The sequence below is a fragment of the Metopolophium dirhodum genome, chromosome 1, assembly GCF_019925205.1.
Source record: "Metopolophium dirhodum isolate CAU chromosome 1, ASM1992520v1, whole genome shotgun sequence".
Lineage (NCBI taxonomy): Eukaryota > Metazoa > Arthropoda > Insecta > Hemiptera > Aphididae > Metopolophium > Metopolophium dirhodum.
The window spans coordinates 64,946,248-64,971,857 of NC_083560.1; the positions used below are offsets into that span (position 1 = coordinate 64,946,248).

General features: G+C 31.8%; 1 pseudogene; it reads left to right on the top strand.

Moving 5' to 3' along the window:
- Window positions 1–3,458: 3,458 nt before the first annotated feature.
- Window positions 3,459–25,610, top strand: part of LOC132940771 (zinc finger protein 271-like) — a 53,315-nt pseudogene continuing 31,163 nt past the window's right edge.

Here is a 25,610-nt window from a genome sequence, read left to right on the forward strand (position 1 = left end):
GTATCGACAATGAGGTAGGGAGGGCGGTGATTTTCTTATGAGTTTGGTAACGCGTATTTTATCGTTATGATATTAGACGTACTTTGAATCTTGAACACATACTATTCATTGTGACTATACCAATGTCCAAAGTTATATTGTTATAAGCATCATAACAGTTAATTTCATTACATTAACTAACGGCATAATTTTATTCGTAGATGGGAGAGGATTGTACATTATTAGCTACTCAATAATTTTTTTTACGTCTGTAATATCTCTTTTGATGCGTGAATCTCTTGTATTAACATGCTGATCAACGATGTCTAAGGAAATATTACAAAACGTTGTATAATATAAATGTCTTCACATATTGTGTTCAAAGCATACTCCATATCGATGGCATAGACCAATTTACTCAAGACGCTCTCTTTAGTTCTTCTTCCACGTGAAATCCCTCCTTCAATCTTCATCAGCGATTGCTCAATTTCCATATCACTCCAGCTTCTGCAATTAAATTTATCCATTTTCAACCAAGGAAAAGTAAACGTTTTAAATCTATTTGAAAAACGTCCAGATCTTAACAAAAAAGCAGAAATATTAAAAAACAAAAAACTGTCCAATCGCAGAAATATTTAAACATGAATTTCAATTTATTTTAGCCATGTACGATGCCCTAAAAAAAGAGGTCTCCATTGATAATTATACCTATGTATTTGACTTTTGCCAAATTGACCAGAAATAATAAACCTATCAAATTATCATTACTCCCACCCACAACTATAGTAAAATCCACGAGAGAATAATCACTTTTCGCGTATCATGAATGATTCGATTGGTGCGTCGAGAACCACGTAATCACGTTACACAGGGAAGTTGGTGGGGAATGCGCGGCTCTGACGAACTATTCTCTCGTGGAATAGACTATAGTGCCGCCCAACAGCATCACTTCGTGTTTATTATCAAATACAAGTTTGGCTGGGTAACACATTAAGGGCCGTTCTTACAATGTCCAGTTAAATTTAAGCGGCACTTAACCGGACAAATTCTGCCGGTAATAATATCTGTTATTAGTTGGTTAGCGTTAACCGATACTTTACGGGACATTGTAAGAACATTCCTAAATCTTGAACAGTTGGGATGGGCTATGGATGACAATATTTTGGAACCAGCCACGACATTATTGCCACCAGCACATAAGGAATTGCTAAATATGATTTTTGTAACTATACTTTAGACTGTGGTGCAGATAAATAGAAGTTAATTGTTCAATTATTTGTGGACATTGCCGTGGTCAATCATGCTTGAATTCAAGTTTGGATGAAAATATAGACGAATAAGATGACCCTTATGAATATGAAGGCATAAACTAGACTGTTTGGCTGAGGATATACCTGAAGAAAAAGATGCTGGCAAAAACCAAGAAAACGCAGAAGAATACATTTCAGGCGTATTAATACAAGATTTGTACTCTACTACAATTTTCATTATTAAGAACTAAATATCAAAATGTAAAATATTATCTAAATCCCTAAACGAGCTATCAAAAAAAAACAAAAGTAGGTCCTGATCAAATTCCAGAAATAACCTATTTATCGCAATTGTTGTTATACATTAACTCACCCGCCCAATTAATTACCTATTTAACTTATCTTTATCATCAGGTGTTTTCCCTGATATATGGAAAACCAGCTTCATTTATCCGGTATTTAAATGCGACAATCGTTCTCACGTAAATAATTATCGTCCAATTTCCTACTTAAGAGTCCTACTAAAACTATTTAAAAAACTTCTCAAACCTAAAATGTTCAACATTTTTAAATATGTTTTAGTAAATAATCAATATGGTTTCCGTAAATCAAAATCCACATTGACTAATCTGATGGTTTACTATTTGGATTTAGTTCAATCAATAAAGAAAGGTATTCTAATTGATGCAGTTTATACCGATATCAGAAAGGCATTTGATACAGTAAACATTGATATTCTGGTTAACAAACTTAATGCTTTTGGATACAAAGTCAAAGATTTCAGTATCACTTTATCTAATGATCTTTCTTTTACTGAACATATAAATATTATTTCAAATAAAGTCTTACGGATACTTGGGTTTTTGAACCGTTACTGCTGAGGGTTTCACGACCCCATATGCTTACGTCTTTTAGATTTTTCCCTCGTTCAATCAATTCTTGAATATGGTTCAATAATTTAGAGTCCATACCAAAATTACCTTATACAAAAATTGGAACGAATCCAAAACCGATTCTTAATAATGTTAGCATATAAAACAAATAAAATCGAACTATCCCTAAAATCATTATCCATAGAGTTTAATATTGAAACCATAGAATTTAGAAGGCAATATAATGATTTGTCTTGGTTACATAATTTACTCAATTCTAAAATTGATTGTCCTGAAATACTAGCTATAATACATTTAAATGTGCCAAATTATAAGTTAAGATCTACCTCTACATTTTATGTTCCTACGTACAAAAAAAAAACTATTAATTGTCTGCGGTTAACCGAAGTTAACATTAGGAGACAAGCTTGATTATTTTTATTTTTTTTCCATACTGTTTATGATTTGAAACGTTGTTTAAAAATTATTATAATTTATAGCATTACATTTGTGCAAAATTTGCTTAATTTTAATCATGTTATTTACTTAAATTCTTTAAATAGCTGTTATTAACATTCTTTTTCTATTTACTTGTATTGTAATTGTTTATCCTTATATGTAAATGTATTGATACTATTTGTACTACACGCCGTAAAGGCGTTTATTACTCAATATCGAAGTACTTCTTCTGGTAGAAATTTTGAATAGAGGATAAAAAAAAAATAACAACATTGTAAAACTACTAGATGTCTCACTCCACTCTTAATCTAAAATCAAAATTAATTACCTTTTGGTGGCGATAGTTAATTACAAGGACTAAAATTGGCGCAAAATACCATATGTAATATTCAGAACTACCACAGTAGTGACTACGAGAAGAAGTAGGAGGAAGAAGCTATTAGTCTAAATAAGTCTGACAGATTTATTATTGTATAATTGACTCACTATTATATTCTTACATAAAACAATTTCTTATCGGCCGGCCGAGACTGCGCTTGTACCGACTGGTAACGGTTACAACTGTGAAGGGTAATATGTGTTATTTTTGTTACAAAATTGATTCTCAAATAATTAATATATTAATATCTAAGAGTTCATTAATATGAAAAATTTTATTATTTTAAAACTTAAAACTTAAAATAAATTAATGATTGTGTTATATTCAGCATAATATAATCTTTTTAAAGTTTTAAAAGTAATACAGGTACTGGCTCAAAATATTGTGAAGTCAATAAAATATGCTAATCGGTCATAAACGGAATAGCATAGGAACCAAATAACTGTACGAAATACAATTACATTGTAAATAATGTATTTGCTAATAGAAACCGACTGAAGACACAACAACTGCGGACACATGGAGAAGAAAACTTACATATGCGATGTATGCGACAAGTCGTTCAGCCAAAGTAGCCATTTGACAAACCATAAACGCACACACACTGGCGAAAAACCGTACGCGTGCGATGTATGTGACAAGTCGTTTTCTAAAAGTTACAATTTGACGGTACACAAGCGTATACACACTGGCGAAAAACCTTACGCGTGCAATGTATGCGACAAGTCGTTCTCTGAAAGTGGTAGCTTGACAGCGCATCGACGCACACATACTGGCGAAAAACCGTACCCATGTGATGTATGCGACAAGTCGTTCAGCCAAAGTAACCATTTAACAAACCATCAACGCACACACACGGGTGAAAAACCGTACGCGTGCGATGTATGTGACAAGTCGTTTTCTAAAAGTTACAATTTGACGGTACACAAGCGTATACACACTGGCGAAAAACCTTACGTGTGCGATGTATGTGACAAGTGGTTTTCTGAAAGTGGTAGTTTGATAGCGCATCGACGCACACATACTGGCGAAAAACCGTTCGCGTGTGATGTATGTGACAAGTCGTTTTCTAAAAGTTACAATTTGACGGTACACAAGCGAATACACACTGGCGAAAAACCGTACGCGTGCGATGTATGTGACAAGTTATTCTCTGTAATTAGCAATTTGACGGCACATCGGCGTATACACACTGGTGAAAAACCGTACGTGTGTGATGTATGCAGAAAGTCGTTTTCTGAAAGTGGTAGTTTGACAACGCATCGGCGCACTCATACTGGCGAAAAACCATACGCGTGCGATGTCTGCGACAAGTCGTTCAACCAAAGTAGCAATTTGACGTTACACAAGCGGAAACACACTGCACACTGATCGGCTATATTATTACATGATAAATCATGTTAACACATTATTATGAAGTACTGTTTAAGTGTTGAATTTTGTCATGTAAATAGTATTTTTTAATATTCAATTGTAATTTATCATATGCATAAATAAATACTACATTTCGTATTGTTTTCAATGTTAAAAAAATGTAAACAAATTGTACATAACATAACTTTTTTAAGTTTTAACTGATAAAATTAAACAGTTAAGATTTTGAAATTTAACTAATTTTATATGTATTGAGTATATCAACACGGAGTATATTAGAACAAAGGGGTAATTCAGCTTAAAATAATGGACTCGTAAACTTCTTGCAAAATATAACTGGATAGGTAGTTATATTTGTATAGTAAAAACTCAAAATACTAAATACGTTAAATACTTGATACGTATTAACATTTTTATATTTATTTTTTTTTTCTAGATAATTTAATTAATTTGGTATACAAAACAACATTGCGGAAAAAAGTATATTTTTATATTTTTAAGTTATTTTACCTTTATCATTGTTATGTTAACATTTTTGGAAGACTATGTACGTGCAAACATTTCAAATTTCGTATTGCGTGGTAGAATATTTTCCTAATAATGTTGACTGACAATAATTTAAATAAATTATAATTCATAAGTATTCAATGTGTACCCATATAGTACGGAGTAGTAGAACGAAACGTTCCAGGGTACTCCTGTGCCAATTCGTCTGAATTTTAAAATGCTTATCTATAGGTAACTAATTAGCTATACTCGTTCAAATTTCGATATTACATTATGTCATGTGGTTACGAAATTTCTGTTGTACGTTGTATTTGAATATTTAATGAAATCTATTTTAGTCTTTCATTTTTATAGTTACACTTACGAAGACTTATTAGTTATTACACATTTCCACCATTACACAAATAAAGAAAAAAAAATGTATTAAAAATAATAATTCAACAACATAAAATAATATGAATAAGCAAGAATAAATTAACTTTTCATACCATATTTATTTTTATAATGTACTTTTTAATTTAATCGTTTTCGAATGAATGTCACATAATGGTTATCAATAGAAGCCAAAAGTATAATATACTTATATAGTTATATATAAGTATATACTTATACTTATATATATAGTATATTATACTAGTGTCGATATAATAATATAGGTAATAATATACCACACATATTAATACAAATTATACAATATACTAATATTTCATAGCAGCTTATTAATTCGTTTGACTAGTTTAGATACTGATCAATATTTATTTTGATTCAAACGCATTAATATACAAATAATTACAATAAGTACCTATAGGCTTAGGTAACAATATTCAAAACGTAACGGACTTGTATGATTACACTATAATGGTATAATATATGAAACAATTATTTCGATTACCAAAACGAATTATACTTTCATCCGAGTACCTATGTAATATACTTCCGGCGGAACAAACAAATTTCTCGGGTTAGACGAAATTCGCACGTAACCAGTTTTTTTTTTTGCTGCAAAGCCCAATGAGAAAATTAATGGTCGTCATGCCATAAACGACACTTGGAAATACACATATTACACACGGTGTCAATGTTGTGACGCCACTCGTCAAAAGAACAAATACAAAACAAAACCGTGATTCGTCAACGCTCGCAGTCGGTCAATACAAATTGTATTGTGTGTGTTTCCACCGTAATTTTGGCCTTCAAATGTGTTTCGAGACAGACAATAACAAATTTAGAACAGCTTTTGAAATATTCATAACCTCCATTGGCCATTACCTACAAAAGGTTAATAATATGTTTTGTTAAGTATTTGCATACAACGCCGTCTTTGTTTCCGCAGTCGTACGTTTATTTTATTCTCGTAATGACCACGACTAAAAGACCAAAGCGCGAACAGTCTAGAGTGATATCATAAGACCCGAGTACATTGGCTAGTACGAGGCTCGAAGTAGGTAGGTAATCACTAAGTATAAATAATGCAGTAGCCACTACCCAGTTGGTATAATACAATATATAGGGATGGCTTGCGATAAGAGAGTCACCAGCCATACAATATAATGCAAAATAATATTATGAACAGGAAAAAGAATAATATTTACCTAATATATATTAGTAAGACGCGAGCAGCGGTTTGGCCATCCCTAATATATATAGTAGGTATGGATAAAACAGTTTAATCACACGTGAGACCGATCGCCTTATAGAAATTTGGAAATATTATTGTTGACATATTTTAACATACGCGATATTGTGTTCGATGTTTAGTATAGGTACTTATAATACAGTGAAGCGTCCATTTAACGAACTTCCATTTAACACAATTTTCTGTTTAATGAAATATTTTTGAACCAAAACAAATTAAAAACAAATTTATTTAATTCTATTTAATAGGATACCTTTTGTAAAAAAATTATTTGAAAATGTAAGATATAAGAAGAAGCTATTTTTGAAAAATGTAAACATTTATTTGTACGTAACAATTTTTTTTAGAAATGTATTTCGTTAACATAGAATTATCATAGAAATTTAAAATTATTGTTGAAAAATCAACGTTTAAAATATAATATATTAACTTGCCACAGAGATACTGAGAGTGATATGGAACTAATATTAATAGTTCCTAGTAACTACCTACTGGCTACTAATATAGTTATGTAAGTAGATATGTACAATATTTCTCAAAATATCACAATATTTCAAACTTTACATGATAACAACCAGTAAACAACCCTGTAGACGTGTAAATTATTGTGACGACGTTCCCATTGTTCCCAAATATAATAATAATACCTACCTATATTGTATGACATAACATTAATAATAATTATCGTGACCATGAATCGCGCCGTGACGTCATCAGCGCACTCGACGAGGGAGCCCGCGACCCACCGATGGGCGCAAGACGTTTTTTGGTTTTGTTTTGTCATCGCGCAGCTTAAAATAAAAAAATATACCCGCCCCTTGCAAGCAGTGGTTTTTATATGGGACCGCTCGTGATGATGAACGACGTCTATACACAATATAAATAATATTATAATATTTTATACTAACGCGTGCGTTTGTGTGTGGTAGATACTCCAGTGGCATACCGCACACAATGACGAGAATAAAGAATTTTTAAATACCGGTCTCTGCTCTCTCTCTCTCTCTCTCTCTCAATCTCACTCACTCACTCACTCTCTCTCTCGTCGTTTTGCCGTCTGGTCGTCGTCATCAGCTCACGCTTCCCATTTACATGTATATAATATAATTATCATACATACACTATCCCTCACTGCAGCCCACATGCTGACGTAACGCGATATTATACTATTACTATAAATACGCTACTTATTATGATTGTAATAATCATTATCATTCGTGTCATTGTTGGAAACGCATCCCCGACAACGGTATTCCGCGTGCGCCGAAGAATGACTATATAATGTATAGTTACCTCCACCGACAGCCCGAGCTGTGTGCTGTTGGGGGTGGTGGCGACGGCGGCTAACATGTCCATTCAAGGAAATCTGCGCGTCACGAAATTAAAAACGAAATCGTTATTTCATTATAACGATCTATCACGCCGAAAGAGGGTGGTTTTGGTATTTGTATGTTTTATTTTCCCCAACTATGACAGTATTACCGGAAAATTGTTAATAACAACCGGGACAGAAGTTCTGGGGTTGTCCGTGGGCAATATAATCGTGTTTTTATTAATTTTTTCGTGTGTAATTTTTAAAAACATTATGACGTGTTATACCGCAATTCTAAACACCACGAGCTGCTATTACATAAAGCTTATTGTTTTTATTAAATTAAGTGGTTTAGTGTTAGTATGTACAATATTGTACGCATTAGGGTGGCACTAAGTGGTAAATGTAATTTTTTTTACGCCACACTATATTTGAATAGTAGGTACTAATAATTTAAAGTTTCATAAAAATCAATCGATTTTTAAAGGTCACTCGGACTTCAGTTCAATTAAATACTGAATTGTAGGTTGTAGATTGAAAGTACGTGATATTACTATATATTTTATACTATTTATGGAAAATTGATTAAGCTAAAGTTTATTACTTTTTTCAGATAAGATTGTATCAATAAAGATACTTACAGAGTATCTCAACAAATGTTATTATAACTACATACTCCTATTTTCTATTATTCTTACGGTACTACCTGTATACCTATAATTGGCGCCCCACTGCCCCTTTTCAATACAACGTTTGATTTAATTTGTATAGAATTTTTTTTTATGTATAAATGGTTTCCATTGGTTACTCCGGCAGATCAGGTACAAGCAAGCATCAAATTTTCACGCTTACGGTCTCGAATAATGAAACTATACCTATATCTTAAAACCAAATGTACGTGTGTATCTTATACAAAAAATTACTCAATTGAATTTGATGAAGATCACAGGGATTGTTTTTAGAGATGTCAGAAAAGTTTTGACAGTAAGTAGTTTACATCACGTTAAAAATATACCAAATGACAAATTCTAAACCTAATCCGCGACTTGCGGGTTGCCCATACCTATAAAGATGGAATTATTTCATAAAGCTAGGAACATTCACGCCGATTTCTTCGTAATATGAAGTATACTAAAACTGAGATACACTCAAACCGAGATACACCTATATAGCGTATACCTAACCTATATTGTCTTCTTGAGTGGAACGTGCCTTTCCTTTTGGTATCAAAAATCAATTGTCTCTTATTATTGGAGTGTAATATTATTAAATGTAACCATTCTGGTTGTTATCCGTGTAACTTCATAAGAGGTCCAACCCGGGGATGTTCTTAAATAGGGAGTTTGAGATGATTATTATTGTTTATAAATGGACGCTATTGGTTTTAATAATAATTATTATTATTAATGCGATAAGCGTGTGTATTTTAGTACCTACTAAACCTACAGAACGTATCAAGTTCGAACCACGGTTTTGGTGGACCATATTTCGCATTTTTTTATACTTAACTTAAATTATACACTTACGTACGCATCACACGGGGTCCACGATCTACCGCAGATATATTGCCTAACTGATAAAATACAAGAATTCACAAGCGAATCTCACGGACTCCGCCGGTCGAGATGGCTATAAATTAAATATAATATAATTTACACTTAAAAAGGCATTGCTTCTACAGAGAGTTACATCCAAAAGGAGTTGAACAATCACAAAAACCTAACAATAGCAAAATATATTTCAGCTAGTATTTATAGCACATACACGTCTTCTGATCTGTTCACATTTAATTTTAAACTGGTACCTACGTAATTTATTATTATTGTATAAACATTTTTTAATTTTACGTAATGTGTATAGGTATTATTAATTATTGAAATTGTGGCACGAGAACGATTTATTATTTGAGTGTTGTATATACTTTTGCTGTTTGTTAAACGCAATATGAACGAGAAATAAATTATTATAATACTTCTGACGTAAAAATAGTCTTCATAATAATTTGTTTTATTTTTATAGAATTTGCAGTACTTACTTATAATTTTATAAGTTACAACTAAAATACTATACAGGAATTTAATGTCTGTACCTGTTTTTTTTTTTCAACAAAGCGTTTGTAATGTATTACATAAATACAAAAATGTACTTGTTTTTTTTTTTTTGTATAACATGTTTCAGTTAATTCTTTTCAGAAACCATTTCATTTTATTTCACTTATTTGAATAATATGTTAAAATTACAATTTGAATATGACACAATAAAGTTAAATTATTTTTTATAATATTTATTATTCGCTTAAAGTAAATATCCCATAATGAACTATAATAACTATATAGGTACATTTTAATGTTGTATAAATTCTCAAATATCAATTCCATAACCTGGGTTCAATAATCTATACTAATTAGTTATTACATCACTACATTTGTACCTGCCGAAATCACTAAATGTATAAGTAGTATCTAACAGCTCCCTATTTTATCAAACGCAATATAATAAAGTACAATGAAAAAAATATGGTAATTTATAGATTTATGAAAATATTCAGTAAATTTGAAGTATTAGTTTAAATCTATCTAATAAAATCTGCGCTGAGGTTACAATACAATATTAAAAAATACGAAACATTTTCGGTAGGTACGCACAAAACTATTTTCAAACCAATTTGATTCGACATTAATTATGAAGCCAATCAATCAAAAGGCACTATCAATACAAATTAATATTATAAAATCATTTTTTTATAATATAATAGTTATTGACTTGAATATTTATTATATAAAAAACAAAATATTTTTTGCATATTTTATCGCCTAATTAAGGTCAAACTATGACGTTGAAAAAGATTTTACAGTTCTATATTTATATAAGAATAACAAAATGTGCATTCAGTACATGTAGTAATATCATATATACATACATATTATATTATATTATTATGGAAACAAAACGTATAGTACTATAGTGTGTATTACGTGTCGTACGTTGCGTTTTATAGTCATCAATCAAATAGGTAGGTAAATAAATAAATAGATATTGCAGTGTGCGTTTTATTTGGTTATCGTGTAATCTTTATATTATTTTGTTATTACTATATTATTATTATTTATTTGATTTGCGCAGGTGCAGACGTAACGTAACGACTAATCTAAATCCGTCTATAGTTATAGTAATAAGTATTTGTATTTAGTACGCATAATACCATTTGGGTAACTGAATCCGAGACCGACTTAAATCCTCTTTTCATTCTTGCATTTCATATTATTTAACCAGATAGACAAAACGGCTATTGTCGAAACGGCGAAACGAACCTAAGACATTATATTATTATATACGTGACGAGTTCTCAGCGATGTATTGTATGGGTACAATCGAATGAGCGATATGTGAATCCCAACATACTATATAATATAAATTATATTATTAACGGTCTCACGTGCGCGCCCTTTGTAAGATTTCCCGGCCTTTCAGTTTAAGTATTATATATTATCATCGTATGTAATATTATGTCAGGTTTAAGCTGACAAAAACAATGATATTTTGATATTTCATAAAACTGAAATAAATCAAAAACAAAATATAGGAAACAATTTGAAGACAAAATCAAAACTGACGACACAATTATCTATATTTTATTATAATACTTATTATAGGTATAGTTAATAAAATTACCTCCACTAATATTTCATAATAATGAATCGCAATTTTCCATGTTGTAGACTGATTATTTATAAATATTTTTTTATAGAATGAAAAGAGGGGTATTTGGTTGAAGAGTGTGTAGACGTAGCCCCCCTCTCCCATGGTTTAACAACGTATACAGAGTGATGGGGCCACTCTTGTTTCAAAAGAGTCATCCCTCTATATTATACTTATATTTTTCCGATTCGAACACTGGATGCAAGCGACGAGTTTGCAATTTTTTGGTGTTCAATTTTATTGTCCCCAAATATGAAATATGCCCATAGATATTATAATATTATAATATCGAAACACGTCTCGCCCGCATCGCACGACGGTCTAAACCTACTTAAGCAGATCTCGGCCGTATAATATTTGGATTGGATGTGGTCGTGGATATAATAATATTGTTATGTACATTGTACACTATATGGGAATAATAGATACCGGAATACAATATATATTATATATACCTAAAGGTACACTATATTATGTCCGCAGAGTACGCACCGCCCTCGTGAACGGTTATTAATGTACGTAACATAATATTATACACAATACAAATATACAATACACACACGTAAGAACCTATATGTAGTAATAAGTTTATATACATATTTATTGTATTATCCCCGTTTTCAGTTGCGGCGGCGGACGATGGATAAGAGACGGGAAACGTACGCGAAAGCTCGGCGGCGACCACCGCAATGATTTGGGTATGTATAATATAAATTATTATTAAAATGGGCGCGGCGGATGGACCGTCGTCAACGGCCGTCGGAGAAGGTCGTTCTTCTCTCTCTCGCTCGATCTTTTTTCTTACGACAATATAGTGTATGGATAGGTCCCGTCTACACTATGTATACGCGCTCACATAGGAATAAAAAGTTTTCCCATATACGTACATTATATATATATAATATATAGGTACCTTATATTATATAATACAAGCTATATACGACGTATGCCGTGCTGCGACGGAGAGAGGTGGAAAAATAACCTGACAAGAGTCTCTCTCTCTTTCTCATCCCCACCCTTCACTCTTTATCTCGAAGTTGTATAATATATACAACGGGAAAGGAGCAGGGGTGGGGCCTCGCGTACAAAAAGCACTCATATTCCATTATATATTATGCACTCGGACATGCCGCGGGCACACAATGCTCGCCTCCCCTACACCCAACGCCCACCACCGTCCCCCCCCCCCGTGCCACCCCCCGAAAGTCCTTCACCGCGTTTGATTATTTTTCAGCGCCACCCGCTCTTCGCGTGTGCATATGTATACACACGAATACCGTGTACCACTTCTATACCACTACCACTACAACTACCACTACCATCACTACGGCACTATACCATTACCGCTATGTATGTGTATATGTGTACGTACATATGACTACTACAAATGCGTACGTTTATAATATATGCGAAGGGATTGTAAAAAAAAAAATAGCGAGTGAGAGAGAGAGAGAAAAAAGAAACTCAGTGATTCGGTTTCGTTAACAAAAAGCTTTTTTCCATTTGTGCGCGTCTGTTATTTATTTACTTTTTTCTCCTCTTTGCCGGTTCGTTTTATTTTTTCCTACTTTTTTTCCATTCACCCCGCCGCCACTGCCACCGTTTGCAATATTGTGTATATATATATTATACATGTATACATTCACACACAAGCGCACTTCGTGTATTGAAAGAGACAGAACGAGACGTACGCACACACACGTGCGTATATTATATCGATTGTGTGTACGTATATAGACATACAATATATTATAGTTCTGACGACTCGCGGGGCGATGTATCGTTTTATTCGGATTCGTATCAATGGCGTGGTTATCTGCGAGTGGCGCCTGCGTGAGTATTTAGATAAGTACCTACGTATTTTCCGACCGCGAGCCGAAGGATTAAAAAAAAAAAATAATAATATTGTTTTTCTCTGTACTTACTTACGTATAATTTCTTTCAATTATTCAATTCGCGTTTCGAATATTCTCCCGCGGAAATCCCGGTCACCAGCGCGTATAGTGTTGTGATCCTGTAGGACAGTCTCGGTTGTACCTACACTATTACATATGTCTAGTGCAGGGATAGAAAATCCATGGCACGCGAAAAATCAAAATATTTATATTATATATTATATAAATATATTGTTTTAATTTTTAATAATAAATGTATATATTAATATTTACAGATAAAATTGAACAATCGTTATTGACCTATAAATAGCCGTATGTTCATTATAGGAACCTTAGTTTCTATGTACTACATAGAAAGTGTGTACCTCTTTTCATAATTTAATGGCAACCTCGAAAAAAAAGGTAATTTTTGGCAAGGAGTGTCAAAAAAATTTGCCACCCCTGGTCTAGTGTCTATACCAATAACCATAATATATACCTGCTCACATCTTATACCTTTATAATATACGAGGTTTATTACCGTCAAATGCGTTTTCGATGAATCGGAATTTAATGGAATAACGCGACAACGATAGACTTCCGTGGTTATTATTAGGAATTATTTTATTTCATTTTTTTACTCTCTATACGTATATACATAGTTTATAGCTATTGTGTTGGTACACGTCACATTATGTACATATATGCATTGAGTGAATTTGGTTTTGTAACGTCGAGACACGTTTTTACAAGTGGAACGTGTATGTATATATAGTCTGTCTTTGAGTGCGGAACCACCGAACGCTGCAATAATAGCGCGGCGGCGGAACGTCTCGAAAAAGCTTATTTTTCTTTTGAATTATCATATCCTCGTTTTATGCACGTATAATGTAAATGTTATATGTATTTACACACACACTCACACATGTGTGTACATTATACCGTTTCGACGCTGATTGGTCGCTACAGTTTCGAGTGCCTGCAGCAGCTGATGTGTATATATAATATACCACCGCACAATTGCGCTGCGAGTCGCCCTCTTCTGCCCGACTGGAAATCATGGCATTTACGATTTAATTATACAGAAAAATTTAACGAATTATACCAACGCCATCAATATATAGCTTTAAACTTTAAATAAACGTAATAATACGGTTTGTATTAATTAGCCCACTTATTTATACCCTCATTTTTTTTCATCAAGTACACTCTATAACATTACTGTAGTGTGCCTATTATACATGTTTAATTATATTTAATTAAACTGGTGGTATTTAAAAAAAAAAACTTATTGAGTACGTATTCAACAAATATAATTATGAATTGTGATTGTTTAAAGCAGTTTTGCTGGATAAAAATATGATTATTTATTATTTAGTGACTTAGAATTTGTCAGTGATAATAAATGGTTGTACAACCGCTCAAGTGCGATGGAATTAAGCAGAGCTAGTATCTATCGAATACAAAAGGATCAGGAATAATGGATAATTTACACGAACAGAGTTGAAGGAAAATTATATAAGTAAACACATTGTATTATATTTTGTTTGAAAATGTAATTTTTCTTTGTTATATTAAGGAAGTTAAGTGTTCTATAGACGAGATGGTGGGCATCATCAAGTGTACGAATAATAATATCATTTTACCTATGTACGCCTTTTGTTATTTACCGCGGTGCAAAAATGTGTTAGTATGTTCAAGTTGTATACGACCAAGTGACCAACAAGATATTATTTATTAACAATATGGTTGGAATTCAAATGGTATGTGGTGCATCTATTTAGCTATACTTACCTACTTTAGAAGTCAGTGTCAATCTATTTCAGTGAGAGAGGATTATGGATGGCGATTTGATAGAATTTTTTTTTTTTGGGGGGGGGGGCTAAAATGTATATTATATTATATAAAATTTGCCAGTTAATAATTTTGGAAAAAAATTTTTAAATAATTTTTTTTGGTGATATTTAAATCTGACAAAATATGAATGAGCTCGGTCTTTACCTTTAAAAGCAATATTTTTAGTATTACGTATAAGTACGCTTTTTATTTTTTTTTTTGTTCTTTATCCATTGCAAATTACTTTTAAATTGTATAGTTATAACACACATAATACATTTTTATCATAAAACCAGCATACAACGAATAGTTAGTAATGTCACTATTTTCTTAAAGAAATACATAAAAATAATTTAGTAATTATTATAACTTTAAATGCCACTAAGTTACTGACTACTGTGGTAGTATTGTAGTATAGTGTCACTGTCACTATTGTAACACAGTTATACATTTCCACTAGACGCAGTATCTTGTAACTCGTAAACAGTTACAACTAAACGAGTAATTTTCCCATCCCTGATTGGAGATAGGTATCAGAAATGTAAATAAAAATATTTTTCATAAAACCAATACAGTTTGAGTTGTGACTTTTCCTTGTTCAATAAATAGGTAGGTAATAATAAAAATAAAATATTATATTATATACAAAATCGGTTAACGTTACGCCTGAATTATGTAATATCGTGTTGACGTGTTCAATCGTATTAGTTTTTTTTTACAAGGTACCAGTGTGCTACCTATATCATTCGATAACCATATTACAACCATATTATAATATTTTTTGTATAACTATTCAATATTTGTACATCAACCATTTTATATGGTTACATTTGAGTCACTATTTTATATAATTGAAATTACTATAAAATAAGTTGGTGCAACTATAACTTTTGACTAATTAATTTTAGTACTCTCAACTAAACACATTGTTTGATACAACTAAATAAAACGTTACGCCAACTGAAAACTATCCAACTATTATTACTATAACCAAATTTTTTCTTTCCGTGTATCAAAACAAACTACAATAATAATATAGTGATTAAGTGATGAATATTAGGTATGCGCGTCCATCAGTGTATTACCATAATATTGTATGCTGTAAAAAATTATCGGCCGACGATCATAATATTATATTGACACATCACACATGTATAAGATAATATTATAATAACATATTGTCCTCGATATTTTATCGCGTTAACTCGTTTATCTTCTGCCTGTATCTCGAATCGGAGACATAGCGTAGTTCGTATATACGGTTCGACGTTTACCTAAATTTTTGACAAATGCTATAAAAGCCGCCTATACGACACCGTCGTCGTCGATCGCGATTAGCGATTGCATTCACGCCGATCCAATACGTGCACAGGGTTTATCCTTGCCCGAGAACTGAACGCACCTGTCTTTTTTTCCATTCTTCTCCCCAATCATTATATTATTCCCACATTGTGTCCACCGCCGCCGCGACGATCACTCGCCGCGTGAAAAAAGGTCACGTCGGATTTATAGTGTTTTTGTCACATGCCTATTATGTATCTCTCTGCGTGCAGCAATATAATAGTGTGCAGTGTGCACACACGCGGTACAGTATATGTATACAGTGGGTTCGAGGTAATAGGAAACACTCGCAGTTCATCTCCTCAGGTCTTAAATCAATTTCCTTTCTGTTATATATTTTGTAGTACATAGGTACACGATGTGAAATAGGACATAAAAGTACAGTATAGTCACTTCGAAGAAGCTTTTATAATTCTTTTATATACAATTGAATTGCGCGCATGTGCAGTTGTTACTTGCTGTGGAGGTACTACCTACTTGCGGGTTCTTCCTCAACTTGAAACACCCACTCGAGGTTACCGTGGGGTTACGTTTTTTGTCTTTAAAATGTCAGTGTTTCAACCAACTCTCCTGCAAGTTCAATATACGACGTTTGTTCAAACTTTGAATTTATTACAATAATTAATTTTTTCTTTAAAGGCTATAGAGCAGGGGGGTCACCAATATACAATTTGACGTGCCACATTAGAAATCAGAAAATTGTTCGCAGGCCATTAAAATTCTAGATTTTGGTAAAAACCAATGAACAAATCTGATAAATTATAACACTAGAAGTCTAGAACATATTATACTTGTTTTTTTACTTGTCTGCGGGCCGGATAAAATTTATAAGCGGACCGCCATTTGGTGACATCTGTTATAGAGTATATTATTATAAACATACATTTTGTGTTATCAATTTATCATTTTATTTTTCTGAAGACTATAGCTTATTTGACGGTCTAAACTTTAAACTCCAGCAAAGAATAAAAGGTATGTCTATACATTTTGAAATTTATATTTTGTGGTTTTACTGAAATGAATTATTTATGGAAAAAATAGGTAAGTCGTAAACTAAAAAATATTGTCAATATGCTTTATATACCATATAATTTAAAAGGTTTTAAACACTTTCTTGAAAATGTCCACTGTTAAAAGTTATTTTATTTAAAACTAGGCAATAGGAATTTTTAAATAATGTTTTACTTGATTTATTTTTGCGTTTCCTATGAGAATAACGTTACACAACATAATAAACAATATTTAAAATAAATTTAAATAAAGTAATGGATGAAAACCAAACCCATACTGATGGTTGAAATTATAAAAATACTTAAAAAGTATTTCAATGTATTTCATGTCATATTTCACATGCACCAACAGAATGGCAAGTGATTTAAGATACGAGAATTAATACATACACATAATAATACGCTGGGAAGCGATAACATGACCAGAAACAAATTATATGACATACATAACACATACATACCTATTATAATTTATATATTATTTACATAATATAAATATGTATGCTACATGGTAGCTCTGTTAGTTTAGCTCGGGAAATATATACATTATACACTGCATAATTAATTTATCGAAAAACATTCATTATTTCAAAAGCTATTATTAATTTGAATCATTTTTTTTACATAAGTTTAAATACATAAATACATTAATTAAATAATATTTTTGATTTTTACTATTTTTTCTCGATATCATTTTTGTTTTTTTTTTATGACATCGTATATTTTTAATTCCTCATTGCGAATCAGAATATTTTTCAGAGTAATTCAATATATTATTATAAAAATCGAATTTCGGACGAGCATTTTATGATGAGTATAATTATTGATACTTATAAGTTATAGGTAAGTTATAACTAGGTAATAATTCAATTTTTGTATACAGTAACACTGAACGATATTCTGCTTGGAAATATAGAATCAAAAATGTAAATCGCCGTTCAAAAAAGTAGGATACTTAAAAATTAATAGGTTACCTACCCATACAATAACATTTTTTTTTCTAAATATATTTTTCTTTTAAAATTTTTCTTTGTAACGACTTGAAATCGTGTAAAAATAATTTAAATACTTTAAAAGTTTTAAAAATAATGCGAGTGTTTTACGTTAGATATAATCACCCAGATATATGTATTTATTTATAGGTACAGGTTTACGCGGCACGCCATATTGTCTACCCGGACGATCGCCGCCTGCACTTAATGCATCAGGTAGGTGTATACGGCTTATATAATGATATGTGCTATATAATCGTATATATGACATAATATGTATATTAATATAGGTGATCATATATATTTCATACACGGGACGGGGGGTGTTATGTGCGCGATCGAAAAACCGAAACGAGTAGGAAAAAAAACAAAAAACATACCCTCGCCGAGACCACCGGGTGTACAATCTACACACGCATATGCGATGATGAAGGTATTATAATAACATAGATATCGTCATCGTCGTGTATATATTATTATTATATTGTGACCCCGCGGTGCTCAGGAATGCAGTCGCGCGGTGTTTTATACAAGCTCGCTAGCGGACCAGTGGCGACCGTGCACACGCGACGCACACATAATCGTATATACATATATTATATGTATATGTACACCCACTAATATGTTTAATGTGTGTGTGTGAGTGTGTTATGGTATAGTTATTGTAGGTAGGTATATACGTGGTTTATACCGTACGACGACCGCGGTGTGCGCGCACCCGAATTTATTACCTACTACTCGTTTTTATACAATATGCCGACGAATAATAATAATCATTTTCACGGGTTTTAAAACACCTCTGACGTGGGGTTTCCTGTACTGCGTCGGAACGATCGTAACTCGTCCGGTACGATGCCTATACATATTATCATTATTATGTAATGGGTGGGTACATTATATTATAATATACATGTGTAAGTGTACGGTTTTAACTTTTGGATACGGCTCTCTGTAGGACGGGGGCATATATATGTCTAAAGTCTATATTATAGAAAACACGGGCGATGATCGGAATTTCATGTAACATCAATATACAATGATCTCAAATACTTGTCGAGTTTTTTTTAAGAGTGGATTTTGTGTTCAAGCCATTTTAAGTCAAAAGCAATAGTCATTCATTAAGATATTTTTTAATGAGTTTGATGTATTAAAAAAAGCGGGTAAGTGGATGTCACTCTGCTGTACAGTAGGATACAAGTGAGTCAATGTATATTGGATTGTATTAAACTTGAACTCAATGATATAATATCATAGTATAAGAAAAAAAGATTCTGAGCGGAGACGGTTTTTCAGTCTGGATATTTTATATTGTTATTATTTAGCCAGTTAATTGAATTAATATTATAATATTATTTTTTTTTTCGTTGCTATGGTGATAGACAAAGCGTCATAAATTAAAATCCCATTTTAAGCGGTTTTTCGTAATTTGTCAGTAGTTTTTCTTGTTGCATTAAATAACTATTGAGATAATCGAAAAATTACCTCTCTAAAGTACTATCTTGATCAAATTTGGTAAAAGATAAGGTACTATATGTTGAAATCAAAGAACTCCTGCTTGTAGAAATTTTGTATACAGGATATAAAAAAAAAAAATAAATAAACACCTTTGTAAAATCACTATAGCTTCCTCACTCCGCTCAGAATCTAAAAGTATAATTTAAAGAAAAATGTTTTGCTTAGTAATAGTTTGAAGTTTTACAAATTGTATTGCTCCTCACGCGCACTGTACCGCAGCTATTATTAAACGCCTCGCCTCCGTAATCAAATCACAATGTAGAGAAAACTATCTAGATGCAAGCAGGTATATCGTGAAACAATAATTAAGATCAAATTGTTTTACATACAACTTCCATCTTCAAAAATCTAGGAGGGGGGGCACTGTATTTTGTCAATAATATTGACTTTTTTAGTTTTTTGTTAACCTGTTAATTGCTATATGTAAGTTTACGTAGCATAATATTACTGTATTCATACAGTATATTATTTATCAATATATCATAACTATATAATTATTTATAAAATAAATAAGAGTAGAACTAAGGCTATAGAATAAGGAAGTAACAAACACTATATGATTATCAATTTTCTTTATTCAATATATCAATATAATATATTTTGTATAAAAGTATAATAGAATGGAAAAGCCAGCGGTGACATGCCCCCCCCCCTTGCCACCCCTAATGGACGCCCCTTGCATATTCATATTATTCATAATATTATATACTCATATCGTGTCAGTGATACGAACTTTTCTTAATAAACGCATAATTTAAGATAAATAAAAATTATAAATGTTATATCTAGGGCTTAATACCCGAATCATTTTTTTTGGGGTATCGTGTTTCGGGTGCTGGATGTATTTGGGTGTTCAAACACAGGAATAAAAAAATTAAACAAACGTTCGGGTCAATATTGGTTAATACAGGTGTCAGTAGTCTAGAAAAAAACATAAATTTGAAGGCTAATTTTGTAACGTTGAATCTGAACTCAATTCATTAAAAATTGTTATTCATTCATCAATGATAGAATATTATTTTGATCTGCTTGCGTACGAATGGATTTATTACACGAGTAAATATTGTAGACTCGGCGATATTGAATATTATATTATTATAATATTATATTGATCACAATACGTGACTATCCGGTGTCGAACATTATCTCGGGACAAGAGGATTAGATATATATATTTAGGTATTATACGGCCGAAAGCTTAGTAATACTTAATTGTAGTTGGTAGAATAAAACTGTGGTATATGCCTCGCTGTATGTAATGCGTAGGTATATATAGGTGTCTAACCTATTTGTATTTATGTGACGGACGTTGTGTGACAAAGTGTGAATACAATGGGATTATCCGGGATTGTGACTATTAGTCGTCCCGTGTCTGTTGCTCCGAGTGCGCGGGGTTTACGATGAATTATAATATTATATAGGTACCTGGTAGTTCTACACGCGTATATCACGATAATAATATGTATTATATTGTATTTATCACATATTATTATTATAATATTATGTAAATGAAATGTCTAGTCAATGGTATTGTATGTTCCGTAATATACGCGTGCAGTACAAATATTGAAATATTATTACATAAAGTGATGCACAACGTGTTTCGACATTTCTAACATCAGAATTGAATATTACATTCGTGTCCAAGACTGCAGGTTATCTGGTAATGGTGAGTACTATTAATATCGTAGTATACAGGCAGAAATCAAAACCACATCGAATTACGAAGCTTGGAGCCTTAAGTCGATAGTAAATAATGATGAATTAATGCGAACAATAAAATAATAATGTGATTCCTCCGAATACAGCAGACGTTTCTTATTTTTCTATATTTACTATTTAATAAATAATAATATAATATAGGTACCTACTACCTACTGTAATGAGATTGGGAAACTTATTAGTAATTCAGCGAGGGTTTTCGGAGCCCTTAGATTTATAATTCAACCGAGCTCGGGAGCTTCAAATAATAAGTTCCAGCTGATATAACTTATTGATACACAATTGCAACAATCTTAGTTACAATATAGTATGACGAAAGACTTACGAATAGTATGGTCATCCTGAGTTTTTTTAGTGTGCGGACTGCTGTTGTTCCGGAACTATCGAATTTAATATTGTGTATCTTGTAGTGGTGTGTCATAAAAAAATTGGTTTTGCTCAAATAATTTTAGGTGGTCACCTTAGTACCTCTCATAATATTGTTATGAACCGACCAATAAAATTTCCTATTTTTCTTCTATAAATATTCACCCACCAATTATAGGTTTTGCCTGAGAAATACTTGGACCCTATGTCACATGTCACTGCAGGTGTCTTATATATTATGTTAACAGTAATAGGTATATATTATCGGTATTTATGATGTGTAATGTATATGCAAGGTTCTAAAATGTCATGAAATTAATTTTTTTAAATATTTCACAAAACTTTCTTCAATATTTCATATTAATGAAAGATAAAAAAACAAATTTAACTATAAAACTATAATAGGAAGTACTGTAACGACTTCTACTTAGTTTAGTATTGAGTGAGAAATGTTATAGAAATATTTCTTACATAGTACATTATACAAATTACAAAATAATTAAGTATCTATCTTATATATACATATATATTCTCTACGTCGTGATCAGGAATTGAATATTAATAATCAGTAATCAGGTATGTCAGTGTGACCATCTAGCGATGATTTTATGAAATATTTCAAAGTAAAAATGTCATAAGTAGCTATAGCTGTAGGTACGCAATAATTTATCGCTTCTCCGAAATAAAACATCGATTACTTTGTTGAATATTGCTCTTTACACCAGCCACGCTTCAATATTCGAGATGGCTTGTTATAAAATATTATTTAATTCCACGCGATACGTCGTTATTATTGTAGATAAATAATATACGTGTATACCAGTCGTATATATACCACGGAATTCACGGTATGCGTATAGAGTCCGTATTTGTTTTCATTTGTGTTGATGTCGCCTGATGAGGTGTAATGATGTATTCCGTTGATTGATGGTGACACGACTACATCGCGTACACGTTAACGGCTTAAGGTTACGTCCATCTAATTAATCAATCGTATGTACGCATAGGCACTTCTATATACTTATATTATATAATAAGCACACGTTGTGTGGTTTTCGTGTGTGTGTGTGTGTGTGTGTGTGTGTGTGTGTGTGTGTTCGAACATAAAGGGATAGAAAAAAAAATATAACATCGAAATGGACATCTTTCGGACTATATACGTTTTTTTTTTTACCAGTTACAATGATACGACCATCGCCGTAGAACCGTAGAGGGTGTCTTACGGAGGGATATTTATGTAGAATGTGGTTGTAGAACAGAATTTTACATCAATGATAGATGAAGGACAGTGCTGACCCTGCGGAGCGCAAGAAACGAGGGCGTTAGAGATTAATCAATTCAAAATGTTTTACGTCGAAAAAAGGATTCGATTAGAGTAGTCCGTCCTTTGGACTAATCTTAGTCTTGCGAAACCATACCCTTCGCTTGTAAGGGTCGTCGGAGGAAATCAATCACTACGGTTCAGAGCTCTGCAATGACAATATAATGCAGAAATATACCGAAATCGTGCACATATAATGTATAATATTATATATGCCGCCGGCTATAATATCACCAGCTGCAGCATATTGCATATTAAATAGGTAGTACATTCATTTTTCAACTATTATAGGTACCCTTTTTTTCTATACAATAAGTATTTGTTTCAACGTGGTACGTATTTTTCGTCCTCCGATGATATGGCAACTCGATCGCACAAAATGGTTTGTCGAAATAAATAATTAATATAATATACTATATACTACTATAAAATAATGTTGGCACCTATATATTGAAAAAAGAAATCGATTCAATTATTTTTCAAAACAAATTTTGTGTTCACGGTCGATAGCTCCTAAATAATGGACCTAATACGATTTATTTTTATCATTTTGATCCGTCCAATATGTTTGGATGACTAATGGAAAATTATGAATCGCGAACCCTCTTCAAACCCCTTTAACAAAGTACACGTTGCTACACCCTGGTCATTTCCCCTTTAGCGAAGAACCCACGATGTAGTTTTAATCATTTTGAATTGATACGAGTGCGCACCAGCTTTTTTTTTTAACACCATAAAAATCTATTGTTGTCCCGCACCGTTTAGCATTGAACGGTATGGGTGTATGACTACAACATAACGAATATCAGTTATCGAGGAGGAGTTTGTGTTTAATTATTTAACCGAGTGCACTTCAGTCCGCTGCGGTAGAGCTTCACAGTTCAACAAAAATACTGTTTCAATAAACTTATAATTTATATATAAACATATTATTATTATTATTATTGAATATAGACACTGTATACTGTAACTTCTCTCGATTTGAATTACAGTTGTGATAATATATATCTTTGGGCCTTGTCGATTAAAGTCCGATTTCCCCGGAGGCACATCGAGCTTTTTCGTATTTCACATTTTTATCCGTACCTAACGAGTTCATTTCAACTGCTATGCCAAAAGTTAAAAATCCAAATCAATCCTTAATACTGAGAATCCATTAGAAGTAGTACAAATATTGTAATCTTGGTTAGAGTGGAGGAATTCATATTTGTGCGGGAATAGGGTTTGATGGGTAGGTCGGTAACCCCAGATTTTATTATATATATACTGACTTAACTATAATATATAGTAATTTTTATAATACGTTTTTAAATTAAACACTTTTTTATAATTAAATCTTTTGATCTTTCTAAAAAAATTGTTGAATATAATATATTTGAAGTAACTTATCGTTAACCATTAACATCTTTAGCCTGCAATTATAAAAATTGTAGATCTTGAAATGTAAAATTGTGCTCCAAAGTGAATGACATTATTTAAAATATTTAATGTAAAACATAAATGAATAATTATTGATAATTCTAGAATATAATTGGATTGATATTTTAAATTTAAAAAAAAAATCTGTATTGATTTCGTAAAAATATTCTGGCGCCAATTTGTTTAAATTTGTTCAAACCGGCTTTTTCTGATGCTGATAAAATATACTAAAAATGTCTTCCTAAAAATATTAACTATAAAAAAAAATAGGTATATAATTATTCCAATCGAAGATATTAAGATAACATGCAATAACATTCATAGAACAAAATTTTGTGTATCATAAAAAATAATATACAAAATAAACAAATCTAAGTAACGAAGAAGATTTAATTTTTAATTTTTAAATGCATTAAAAAACTTACAACACAATAACTTATTCCCCTTAATATATCTTTATGCTCCAGGGACCAGGATCTTAAATTTTCTTATAATCATAATGTATTAATCCAAGCTAAGAGTTGTTTTTAAATATAATATTGATATAATATTATTATATAAATATAATATGATGTTTTAGATTTATCTTAACTTTTCTGTTGCCCGGAATAAAAATTCTGATTCGCAGCAGTATATTATTAGGTAGGCAAACTACCTGCGGTAGATCGCGGACCTCGTGCTGTTTGTACATAAGTGTATGATTTAACTCTAAAGTATCAAAGTTATACCAAGTTTGTCATTTTTACT